Source organism: Zonotrichia albicollis, chromosome 34 (genome assembly GCF_047830755.1).
Source record: "Zonotrichia albicollis isolate bZonAlb1 chromosome 34, bZonAlb1.hap1, whole genome shotgun sequence".
Lineage (NCBI taxonomy): Eukaryota > Metazoa > Chordata > Aves > Passeriformes > Passerellidae > Zonotrichia > Zonotrichia albicollis.
In genome coordinates this window covers 4,251,379-4,262,170 of record NC_133852.1, presented here as the reverse complement: position 1 = coordinate 4,262,170, position 10,792 = coordinate 4,251,379, and the positions used below count along the sequence as shown (strand labels likewise).

General features: G+C 45.4%; 1 long non-coding RNA gene across 1 annotated transcript; it reads left to right on the top strand.

Annotated features, from left to right (window-relative positions):
* Positions 1-2,402: 2,402 nt before the first annotated feature.
* Positions 2,403-10,589, top strand: LOC141726361 (uncharacterized). Its single transcript, XR_012577621.1, has 2 exons — positions 2,403-3,153; positions 7,078-10,589. It is a non-coding gene; the product is annotated as an uncharacterized LOC141726361 (long non-coding RNA).
* The last annotated feature ends 203 nt before the right edge of the window (positions 10,590-10,792 follow it).

Here is a 10,792-nt window from a genome sequence, read left to right as displayed (position 1 = left end):
GGCCAGGGCTCAAGAAGGAACCAAGGGAGGTGACTTTGACCATACAGCCCCAAACAAGGCCAGACGTCAGATTTCATGGCCTTGTCTGGCTTCTAAATATACAAAGGTCAATACATGTTTCACTAATGAGTGGCTACATCTATCACAGGGCTAATAACCATGCATATTTCATCAGGGAGCAGATACAAAGATAACCTTTGCTCGGAAGGTTCATCCAGAGGCCACCTTTGGCTCAGGGCCTGCTGTCCAGGCCTCACTCAGGGCTGGTGTCCAGGCCTTGGCACTTCAGGGACATGGTTTAGTGCTGGGCTTGGCACTGATGGATGAACGGCTGCACTGGGTAAGCTCAGAGGGCTTTTCCTGTGATTCCATGATTCTATCCACTGCATTCAGCTGGGGCTATTTTAGCAGCATTACTTTGCTCCAAAAGTTCCCTCTTGCCCAGCTCCTGTGGCCTGAGGCTTCAGCTCCTGGTGCTGAGCTGCTCATGCTGAATTAGACGATTCGGAGAGAAGAACACAGTCCATGCAATTCCTTCTGGGACACGGAGAGGGGAGGCTGTGGAAACAGGAGCATTGTTTGCTGTGGCCTCCTCTCTGCCCTTCAAGCCTTTCAGTGCTTTGAAAGCCAAGAGCTTTCTCCAAGAGTGCAATGGAGCAGCTGTTCCTGCTCCCAGGCCTGGCTCTCTCCAGTCTCTGACCTTGCCTGGTTCTGTCCCTCGTGCTGTGCCCTCTGTTCCCCCAGGGCTCGCTGGCTGCTGCCCAGGACTGTGGCACTGGCACAGATCCAGTGCTCCAGAGCCTCCTTTCTGTGCCCTTGGAGCTGCCTGGGCACAGCAGCCTTTTCCATCTGGAAGCTCCCCAGGGACAGGGAGTGCCCAGCTCCGCTCCCTGCACAGCCTCCAGGAGCCCAGGGCTGCCATCTCCAGTCCCTGCTGGCACTGGGGGCTCCCAGGTGCCTCAGGCTGCTGTGACACTGCTGCACACGGGAGGGAAGAGAGGCAGGGGCTGTGCTCAAAGTCAGCTCCATGTGCTGCTGCTGCTGCTGCTGCTGCTGCTGCTGCTGCTGCTGCTGGGGGGTCATTTGTGCAGCCCTGGCCCAGAGTCAGGGATCAGATCCTGCCAGTCTCTTCCAGCCCTGGCTGCTCAGAGTTTGGGCCTTGGAGCCTCAGGTGGCCAAAGGCAGCTGCTGCTGGTCCCTCTGTGTGCCCGTGTTCAGCAGTGCTGCTCCATCAGTCTGTGCCCAGTAACGGGGAAAAGCCTCAGCCGTGCAGGGCCAGGAGCTGCCGGGCTCTGCCTGAGCAGCTCAGCCAGCAGGAAGGGAGCTGCTCCACACGGGAACCAGGAGCAAAGGACATTCCTTTGATAAGATATGTTTTCTAATGAAAGGAAAAAAAAAAGGAAAAAGGAATAAAATAGGTAAATTGTAAAACATAAGAATAAAATCATAAAATATAAGTGTTAGTGAAAAAACATAACATAATGTTAGTGAAAAAAACAAAACATAATGTTAGTGAAAAAAACAAAACATAAAGGCAAAGTTAAATTCTTTGCATTAAGAGGTAAATGATCTTTTTAAAAAGAGAACCCAGATATTTAAATTGTAAATTTGCTGATGGCATGGATTCATCTTACTGACCTAAGCAGCCTCTTAAAAGATTTTGGGCTTTATTTCCAACATTGGTATTTGAAATTGTGCTCGAAGCAAGAGGAAATTCCTTTGTGCCCTTCCATCTCCAAGCAGGACTGGGAATGGAAACCCTGCCAAAGCCCAAATTCTTTACAAGATGACCTTCCTTCTCACCCTGCAAATGAGCTGCACATTCCTTTTGAAACTTACAGGGATTTCTTAGAGTCACAAAGTCCCACTTACGGCTTTTTGCTCTGGTTTGGAAGTGCAGAAGGGCAATTCTCCATCCACCAGCTCCAGAGTGCACTGCCTCAGGAGCACGGCCCACCCGCCAGCTTTGGCCCACTCGTGGCACTTCTAGAGGAGGAAGAAAGTGCAATTGCACAATGCCAGCCAATAAAGAGGGAAGAATGGGACAGAAAAAACACCCTGTACAGATCCAGGCGTTCAGCTGGGACTGTGGAGAGTTTGGGTCCTTGCCAGTTGGATGTGTGTCCCCAGCTGTAATCTCTGGGCCTGCAGCAGAGTCTCACTCATCTGCCAAAGCAGAAAGCTCAGGTGCTGTGCTCGCAACGGGCTCATCTGATGCAGAGCTGTCAGAACAATGTGAGGGCAGAGCCAGCCCAGCTGGGCCCAGGGCTGAGCCCAGCAGAGCCCTGGCAGAGCCCAGAGCAGCCTCAGCACCCGCAGAGCCCGGCTGCAAGGAGAGAAAGCAGAAAGTCCCCGTTGAAACAGATAAAACCTCTTGTTCGTTACACAGAAAACCTTAAAAGTAGGAGATGTGATTAAGTGCTTATCTAACTTGTCTAGCTTGCTACACAGAAAACCTTAAAAATAGAAGATGTGATTAAGTGTTTGTCTAGCTTGCTACACAGAAAACCTCAAAAATAGAGGATGTGGTTAAGTGCCTGTTTGATTTATTTAACTTGCATAATTCTTTTTTTGCTTGCATAATCGCGTGGTAATCATAAGATCTTAAGTAAGTTTTATAAGAGAAAAGGCGAAGCTCTTCTACCAAATATGGAATCAGGTCAAAGGACACAACCAAGGAAGACTACCAAGACCTTCATCATCGACCACCAGGAGGTGAGAGAAGACCCCCTAGCAACAATCAACGCAAGCGCAGAGTACTTCAAAATGACACAGCAGTCCGGAAGCACTAAGAACTTAAAAAGGGGGTCGTTGGGGATGAGGGTGCGGCAGTTGGTGGAGCGGAGACTCCCCTGCCGTCCAGCGCTGAAACTTTTGCTTATGCTGTATGCCTTGAATTAATAAATTCAAATTGGAAATTTCACTCCTCTTGAGTCTATTTATAACAAATTGGGGCCGTGACTCGGATGGGGGAGTGAATTGGAAAAGCTGTTCCAGAGAGGGGGGCGCCCCACCTAACCTAGTTAGGTGGCCCCTCTGGACGACCTCCACCTCCCCCACCGACGAACCTAAATTATACTCATAAGCAAAAGGGAGACACCGGTGAACCCCTTAATCTTCTGTGCACAGGGTCCGGACGAAGACGCAGGACGCGTAAGTATGGGATCCCGGAGTGCGGGGGCACTCCGGAAGAACGGGATCCGTCCGGTTGGGGTTGGGATCCCGGAGTGTGGAAGGCACTCCGGAAGAATGGGATCCCGGAGTGTGGCGATGTGATGTGTGAATGAGAGGAGGACTGGTAGCCAGATCTTCCAAGCGATTGCGGACCCTCCAGTAGTGCGGTTCCCGCAGACCCGCGAGGGCTCGGGCCACAAAAGAGGGGAAGCGAAAGATACGTGTGTGTAAGAAGGCACTCCGGAAGAATGAGACAGGGGAAGAGTAAGCCCCCTGCACAGGTTAAGCTCCCCCCATTCCAAGGGACAGCCCCCTGGGATACTTGCTTAGTAACTGGAAACACTTCCCAGGAACTGAAAGCAAAGACAGGGCTAAAATGATACACTATTGTGTAGAAGTTTGGGGCGGGAAGGAAATTTCTAAGAATGTATATTGGCCCATCTTCGGATCATCGGAAGATTGGGTAAGACAGACATTAAACATTTGGGTAAACTAAAGAACCTATCTCGCCAGAAGAAAGCGAGTATGCAAAAATCTGGGTGTTTAGACCAGAAGTATACATCTTTAAGTTAACTGAGGAAAATAAGGAACTGGATAAGAAAAAGGAGAAGAAGGGAAAAGGAGATGAAATTATAATAGTACCCCCTCCTTATGTCCCACCCCCACCTCCTCCACTACCAAATGCACCGGTGCCCCCACCTCAAAGTAATGATAGTGACTCTGACCAATCAGATTACCGGAGTCCAATCACTAGGAGTCGGACTAAAAAACAACAGACGGGGCTTTTTCCCTTAAGGGAAATGCCAATGGGGGTCCGCAGGCAGGAATAGGATTTATTTCAGTCCCCCTGAGTTCGACCAATGTTCGAGAATTTAAAAAAGAAATGGGACATTTACTAGAAGATCCTTTAGGAGTAGCTGATAAGGTAGATCAATTTTTGAGTCCAAACATGTATACATGGGAAGAACTCCAGTCGATTTTAACAATTTTATTTTCAGCTGAAGAATGAAATATGATTAGGAGAGAGGGAATGCGTATCTGGGATGCGCAACACGCCCAGGGTCCCGCCGCGGATACTAAGTGGCCTGTGCAGAATCCGCAATGGGATCATCAAAACCCAGCCCATCGAACGCATATGCAGGATTTGAGAACTATTATAATCCAAGGAATTAGGGAATCAGTCCTGAGGGGCCAGAATATAGATAAAGCTTTCAATGATAGACAGAAAAAAGATGAATCACCCACAGATTGGTTAGAAAGGTTAAGACGGAACTTCCAGCTATACTCCAGTATGGATCCTAATGGACCAGCCGGAGAAGCTCTTTTAAAGATACATTTTGTTTCAAAATCATGGGAAGATATAAAAAGGAAAATACAAAAGATTGAAGATGGGCAAGACCGAGGGCTGGATGAACTTTTAAGGGAAGCACAGAAAGTGTATGTTAGGAGAGAGGATGAGAGTTATCGGAAGCAAGTTAGGCTGATGGTGGAAGCAACGAGTGGGAATAGGGGGTATGAAAGACAAGAGAGGAGGTTTGGGGATCCCAGAAAGGGAGAGCCCAAAGAGACAGCAAGTCAGAGGATTTGTTTCTATTGTGAAAAAAAGAGGGCATTTTAAAAAGGAATGTAGGGTTAGGATTAAAGATGAGAAGGAATTCCTGATGGATTAGAGGGGTCAGGGGCTCTATTTATTGGGGACCCGAAAAACACCTAAAGAGCCCTTGATAAAACTTAAGGTGGGTCCCCAACACCAGGAAATACCTTTCCTGGTAGACACTGGGGCCGAGAGATCAACTATTCAGTTTTTACCAAAAGGATGTAATTTGTCTAAAGAAGTTGCAACCGTCATTGGGGCAAAAGGGGAACCATTTGAAGTAAAAATTATTAAGGGTGTAGTAATAGAAACAGATTCAAAAATAGGGATAGGGGATTTTTTGTTGGTTCCCGAATCAGAATATAATTTATTGGGTCGAGACATGATTATTGAACTAGGAATTAGGATTGATGTGGAAGAAAAAGAGCTTAGAATAAAACTTTGTCCTCTGCGAGTGGAGGACGAGGCAAAAATCAATCCCGAAGTATGGTACACTCCTGAGAGTGTTGGGCAGTTAAAAATCACTCCTTTTATGGTAACTATTAAGAATCCAGATGTCCCGATTAGAATAAAACAGTACCCTTTGTCTCTGGATGAAAAATTACTTTTAACAAGTACATTGAAGGTAATGTCTCCCCATAACATTAGGAGGGGGTGCTTCAGCAAAAAGCTGACAAATGGATATCTGATGCTCGACTTCTCAAATACGAAGGAATCCTAATAGAAGCCCCAAATTTAACAATTGAAACCACAGCCTTGCAAAACCCCGCTGAATTCCTATATGGAGAATGAGACGCAGAACCATTAGAGCATGATTGCATAATCACTATAGAGGAACAAGTAAAAATAAGACCTGATCTGGAAGAAAAAAAAAAAAAAAATTAAACACAGGAGAAAAGTTATTCGTAGATGGATCCTCAAGGATTATAGAAGGGATGAGAACATCAGGGTATGCTATCATTAGGGGACCTGAGTTGCAAATACTAGAGTCAGGGCCACTAGATAGATCTTGGTCAGCCCAAGCGTGTGAATTATATTCCTTACTGCGTGCATTAAATTTTCTGGAAGGAAAAGAGGAAACTATCTTTACAGATTCCAAATATTGTTATAGAATAGTACATACATTTGGAAAAATATGGGAAGAAAGGGGGCTGGTCAATTCTCAAGGAAAAGATTTAGTTCACAGGAATCTTATTACAGAAGTTTTAAAAGCACTAAGGAAACCCCGAAGGCTGGCAGTAGTCCATCTAAAAGGGCACCAACGGGGATTAGATTTACAGAGTAGGGGAAATAATGCAGCGGATCGAGAAGCAAAGCGAGCAACACTACAAATCCTGACCCTGAAGGGAGACAAAGACATCACTGATTTAAAGAGCCAGGACCAAATTATAAAATTTAGGGAAGAAGAAAAGAAAAAGCTGCTAGAAATTGGAGCAACCGAAAATTCTGAAGGGAGGTGGTTTCTACCCGATGGGAGGGAAGTATTACCTAAAGTTATGGCCTATAGATTATTGGAAAAAGTTCATCAGAAGACCCATTGGGGATCACAAGGATTAGTAGATTATTTTGCCACCAAATACATGAGTATGGGGATCTGGGACATAGCTAAACAAGTAACTAGGGGTTGCCTTCTGTGCCTACAAACAAATAGGAAAAAACCTAAGGAAGTTGCCAGAGGGAGGGCGACCTATGACAAAGAGACCTTTTTCACATATTCAAGTAGATTTTACTGAACTGAAGGTAGGAAGGATAAAATATCTATTAGTCCTGGTAGACCACCTTACTCACTTTGTAGAAGCATTCCCAACCCCGAGGGAAACTGCTAAGGTAGTTGCGAAAGTATTACTAGAAGAAATAATTCCTTGATATGGGGTCCCAGAAGTTATAGATTCAGATCGGGGACCACACTTTACATCTCAGATAACCCAGAACCTAGCCAAAGCTCTTGGAATAAAATGGGAACAACATACTCCGTGGCATCCTCAAAGTTCAGGACGAGTAGAAAGGATGAATGGAGAAATAAAGAAACAACTAACTAAGTTAGTAATGGAAACAAAAATGTCCTGGGTAAAATGTGTCCCTTTAGCCCTATTAACTATACGGACCAGACCTAGAATAGATATAGGGATATCTCCCTTTGAAATGCTGTATGGAATGCCATACAATCTTGAGGGACCTCAGGAGCACCCAGTTATTAATGATCAATGCATTAATAAATACTTAGCAGAATTGAACAAGTTTAAAAAGGCTTTATGAAAAAAAAAGGGATGCTTGCACAAAAACCCCCCTTAGATTTTACCTTACACCAGGTGCAACCAGGGGATTGGGTGTTGGTCCGAAGCTGGAAAGAAAACCCCTTGATACCAAAGTGGGAAGGACCTTACCAAGTACTTATCACAACAGATGCAGCAGTCCAAACTGTTGAGATAGGGTGGACTCACGCTAGTCGTATCAAGGGACCAGTGAAACCCCCGGACAACTGGAAGGTCTGCAATGTCCCTGGAGAAACCATGATCAAATTACAGCGAACTTCATGATTTGGACAATAGTCTGGGTAGGGGACAATCAATATCTTCAAGACCTCTTAACAAGAAACGGGCGATCACCGGGATATTGTAAAAGATTAGAGGACGAACTGGGTAAGCCTTACTTTAAGTCTCCTCACCTCAAATATAAAGGAGAAACCTGGGGAGGGGAGTCAGCCAGATGTGAAGAAATAAGACTAAAATGCAATTATTTAGACTGTGATTGTTACCCATTTTTATGCTTTTCTTGTAAGCTGTGTCACGAACCGTGGTGGACTCATTGTCGGAGAGGACGGGTTCCTAGGGGCATTTGCGGCCCCTGTTATATTAATGAAAGGAGACTAACTTCTATAATCCTTAATTATAAAGTAGACTCGGGAGAAATAAAGCTTGGGTCAGATCAGTGGTGGGAGATCTTCTCAAAGGGTATAAACCCCGAACGGTTCTGTTATCACTCAAACAAACCGGCCCCCTTCATCCTCGACATTCTCGAAGTGGTGTGCAGGAGAAGTAGTCCCACCATACGGTGTGATATCCCACAAATAAAAGCCAGAAACCGGGCTGCTAGCACAAGGAAGTGGGAGCGAGATTACCAAAACTGGGCTGCTAGCCTAGAGAGAAGGTGGGGAAGAGACAATCATAATTATCCAACTCCTGAAGAATACCCCTGCTGCCAAGAAGATGGTCACCCTCGAGGCTCGCAGCAACCGAGTCGTCGAGCGAGGCAGAGGGGTAATGGACCGTGGAGACAATCGGAAGTCTCGACCCCTCTGTGGGAAGCCCAGGAGATGCTGGCAGTCCTACCGCAAGATTGGTGAGCCACCACTAAGGGGAGGGGAACGGGGAAAAGAAAGACAACAAAAACAAATTTTTTAAGTCCTATTCCAACCATGTGGACCACCCGGTTTGGACAAAGCTAATACTGATGTGTGTAGTGATTAAGATATCCTATGCTCAGACCCATTTAAGTGCTCCCTAATTAGATGGAAAGATCAGAAAGTTCTAGAAACAAAAATTACTTCAGGAAAACCTAGCTTTTTGCTTACATTATGCGACATTATACCTGTGGAACCATGTCTGAATCGAAATAACTATTACTTCTGCCCAAGCTCAAATCCTGGAAAGAGTTATTGTAATTATCCTGGGCATTGTTACTGTGGTTACTTGGGTTGTGAAACTATTTCTTCAGGATGGGGTAGCACTGATAAGTTTATCACCACTGGATGGGGACCTTTTGGGTGCACGACATCAAGTCTGAATGCAGAGCCTGGCGGAATAGAAGCAGATGACAGCATAGGAAACGGTAACTGCGATCACATTTACATCAACATTACCAATCCCGATTGATTCCGTGTGGTTACTAGGGAAGATGTGGGGGGGCTAGACTTTACGAGCCAGGAAGAAAAGACAGAAGGGGACATTTCCTGATAAAGAAAAGTCCTATACCTAATGACCCACCAGAAGCTGTGGGACCAAATCGGGTGATAAGAAATAAGATGGTTAAAGAGCAGGAAAATGATTCCAGCATTGATATAAATTTTACACTTCCAACCCCTACATCCAGTTCAACAGGAACGGGAGATGACAACTTATGGAAAATTTTGCAAGCCACATTTAAAGTACTAAACGAAACCCACCCAAATTTGACATCAGACTGTTGGCTATGCTATACACTCAAACCCCCTTTTTATGAGGCAATAGGAATCACGGCAAAGGCTAAGAGAATAAATGGCACCAACCCTACGAGATGCCTGTGGAAGAAAGAGAATACTCAGAAAGGAATAACTTTAGCAAAAGTCACAGGGAAGGGGAGATGTATAGGACAAGTACCCACAGAAAAACACCACCTGTGTGCTGAGTATGGGAAACTTAGAGATCCAGCAAAGCCAGCACAATGGCTACTCCCAGCAATGAACACAAAATGGGTTTGCAATACTTTAGGAGTTACTCCTTGTATAAATATAGAAAAATTTAACAGAACCAGTGAATTCTGTGTTCAAGTGTTAATCGTGCCCAGGATAACTTACCACTCACCTGACTACGTTTATGATCAATATCAGGGGCCAGAGCATCACTTAGTAAAAAGGGAAGTCTTCACCACTCTCACGGTAGCCATGTTATTGGGAGTCGGAGCAATTGGAACAGGAGTAGCCTCATTAGTACAACAACATAAAGGGTTTCAAGAACTTAGACTATCTGTAGACGAAGATTTAAGGAGAATTGAAGAATCCATAAGAGATCTCACAGAATCCTTAGATTCCCTGGCAGAAGTAGCATTACAAAATAGGCGAGGACTAAACCTTCTATTGTTACACCAAGGAGGGCTATGCATGGCCTTACGAGAGGAATGTTGCTCATACGTCAATAAGAGTGGGGTCATCCGAGACTCAATGGGAAAACTTAGAGAAGGGTTAGAACAGAGGAAAAAAGAAAGAGAAGCTCAACAGAGCTGGTATGAAACTTGGTTCAATTACTCCCCCTGGCTTACTACTTTGTTGTCAACTATTGCAGGACCAGTAATACTGTTAATGTTGGGACTTACGTTTGGACCTTGCCTTTTTAATAAAATAGTGAATATTGTTAAAGGGAGGCTGGAAGCAGCTCACCTTATGGTGATACGCTCAGAATACGAAGCTTTGCGGGGAGCCGAAGGGGGAGAATACTTAGAACTAAGTCGATACGCATTGGCTAGGTTTGACGAACAAGAGGATAAAAGAGAAAGGGGGGATTGAAACAGATAAAACCTCTTGTTCGTTACACAGAAAACCTTAAAAGTAGGAGATGTGATTAAGTGCTTATCTAACTTGTCTAGCTTGCTACACAGAAAGCCTTAAAAATAGAAGATGAGATTAAGTGTTTGTCTAGCTTGCTACACAGAAAACCTCAAAAATAGAGGATGTGGTTAAGTGCCTGTTTGATTTATTTAACTTGCATAATTCTTTTTTTGCTTGCATAATCGCGTGGTAATCATAAGATCTTAAGTAAGTTTTATAAGAGAAAGGGCGAAGCTCTTCTACCAAATATGGAATCAGGTCAAAGGACACAACCAAGGAAGACTACCAAGACCTTCATCATCGACCACCAGGAGGTGAGAGAAGACCCCCTAGCAACAATCAACGCAAGCGCAGAGTACTTCAAAATGACACAGCAGTCCGGAAGCACTAAGAACTTAAAAAGGGGGTCGTTGGGGATGAGGGTGCGGCAGTTGGTGGAGCGGAGACTCCCCTGCCGTCCAGCGCTGAAACTTTTGCTTATGCTGTATGCCTTGAATTAATAAATTCAAATTGGAAATTTCACTCCTCTTGAGTCTATTTATAACACCCGTCAGCTGAGGGCTCCTGTGCCCTTGTGCCAAGGCCTGCGGTGCCCAGGCCATGCTGGCTGTGCCCAGAGCTGCGCCCAGAGCTGCCCATCCCTGCTGCCTTTGGCAGCAGAGCAGGAGGGCAGCATATGTGCCCAGCCTGCAGCCAGCCACGGCACATCCAGCCCTCAGCAGCTC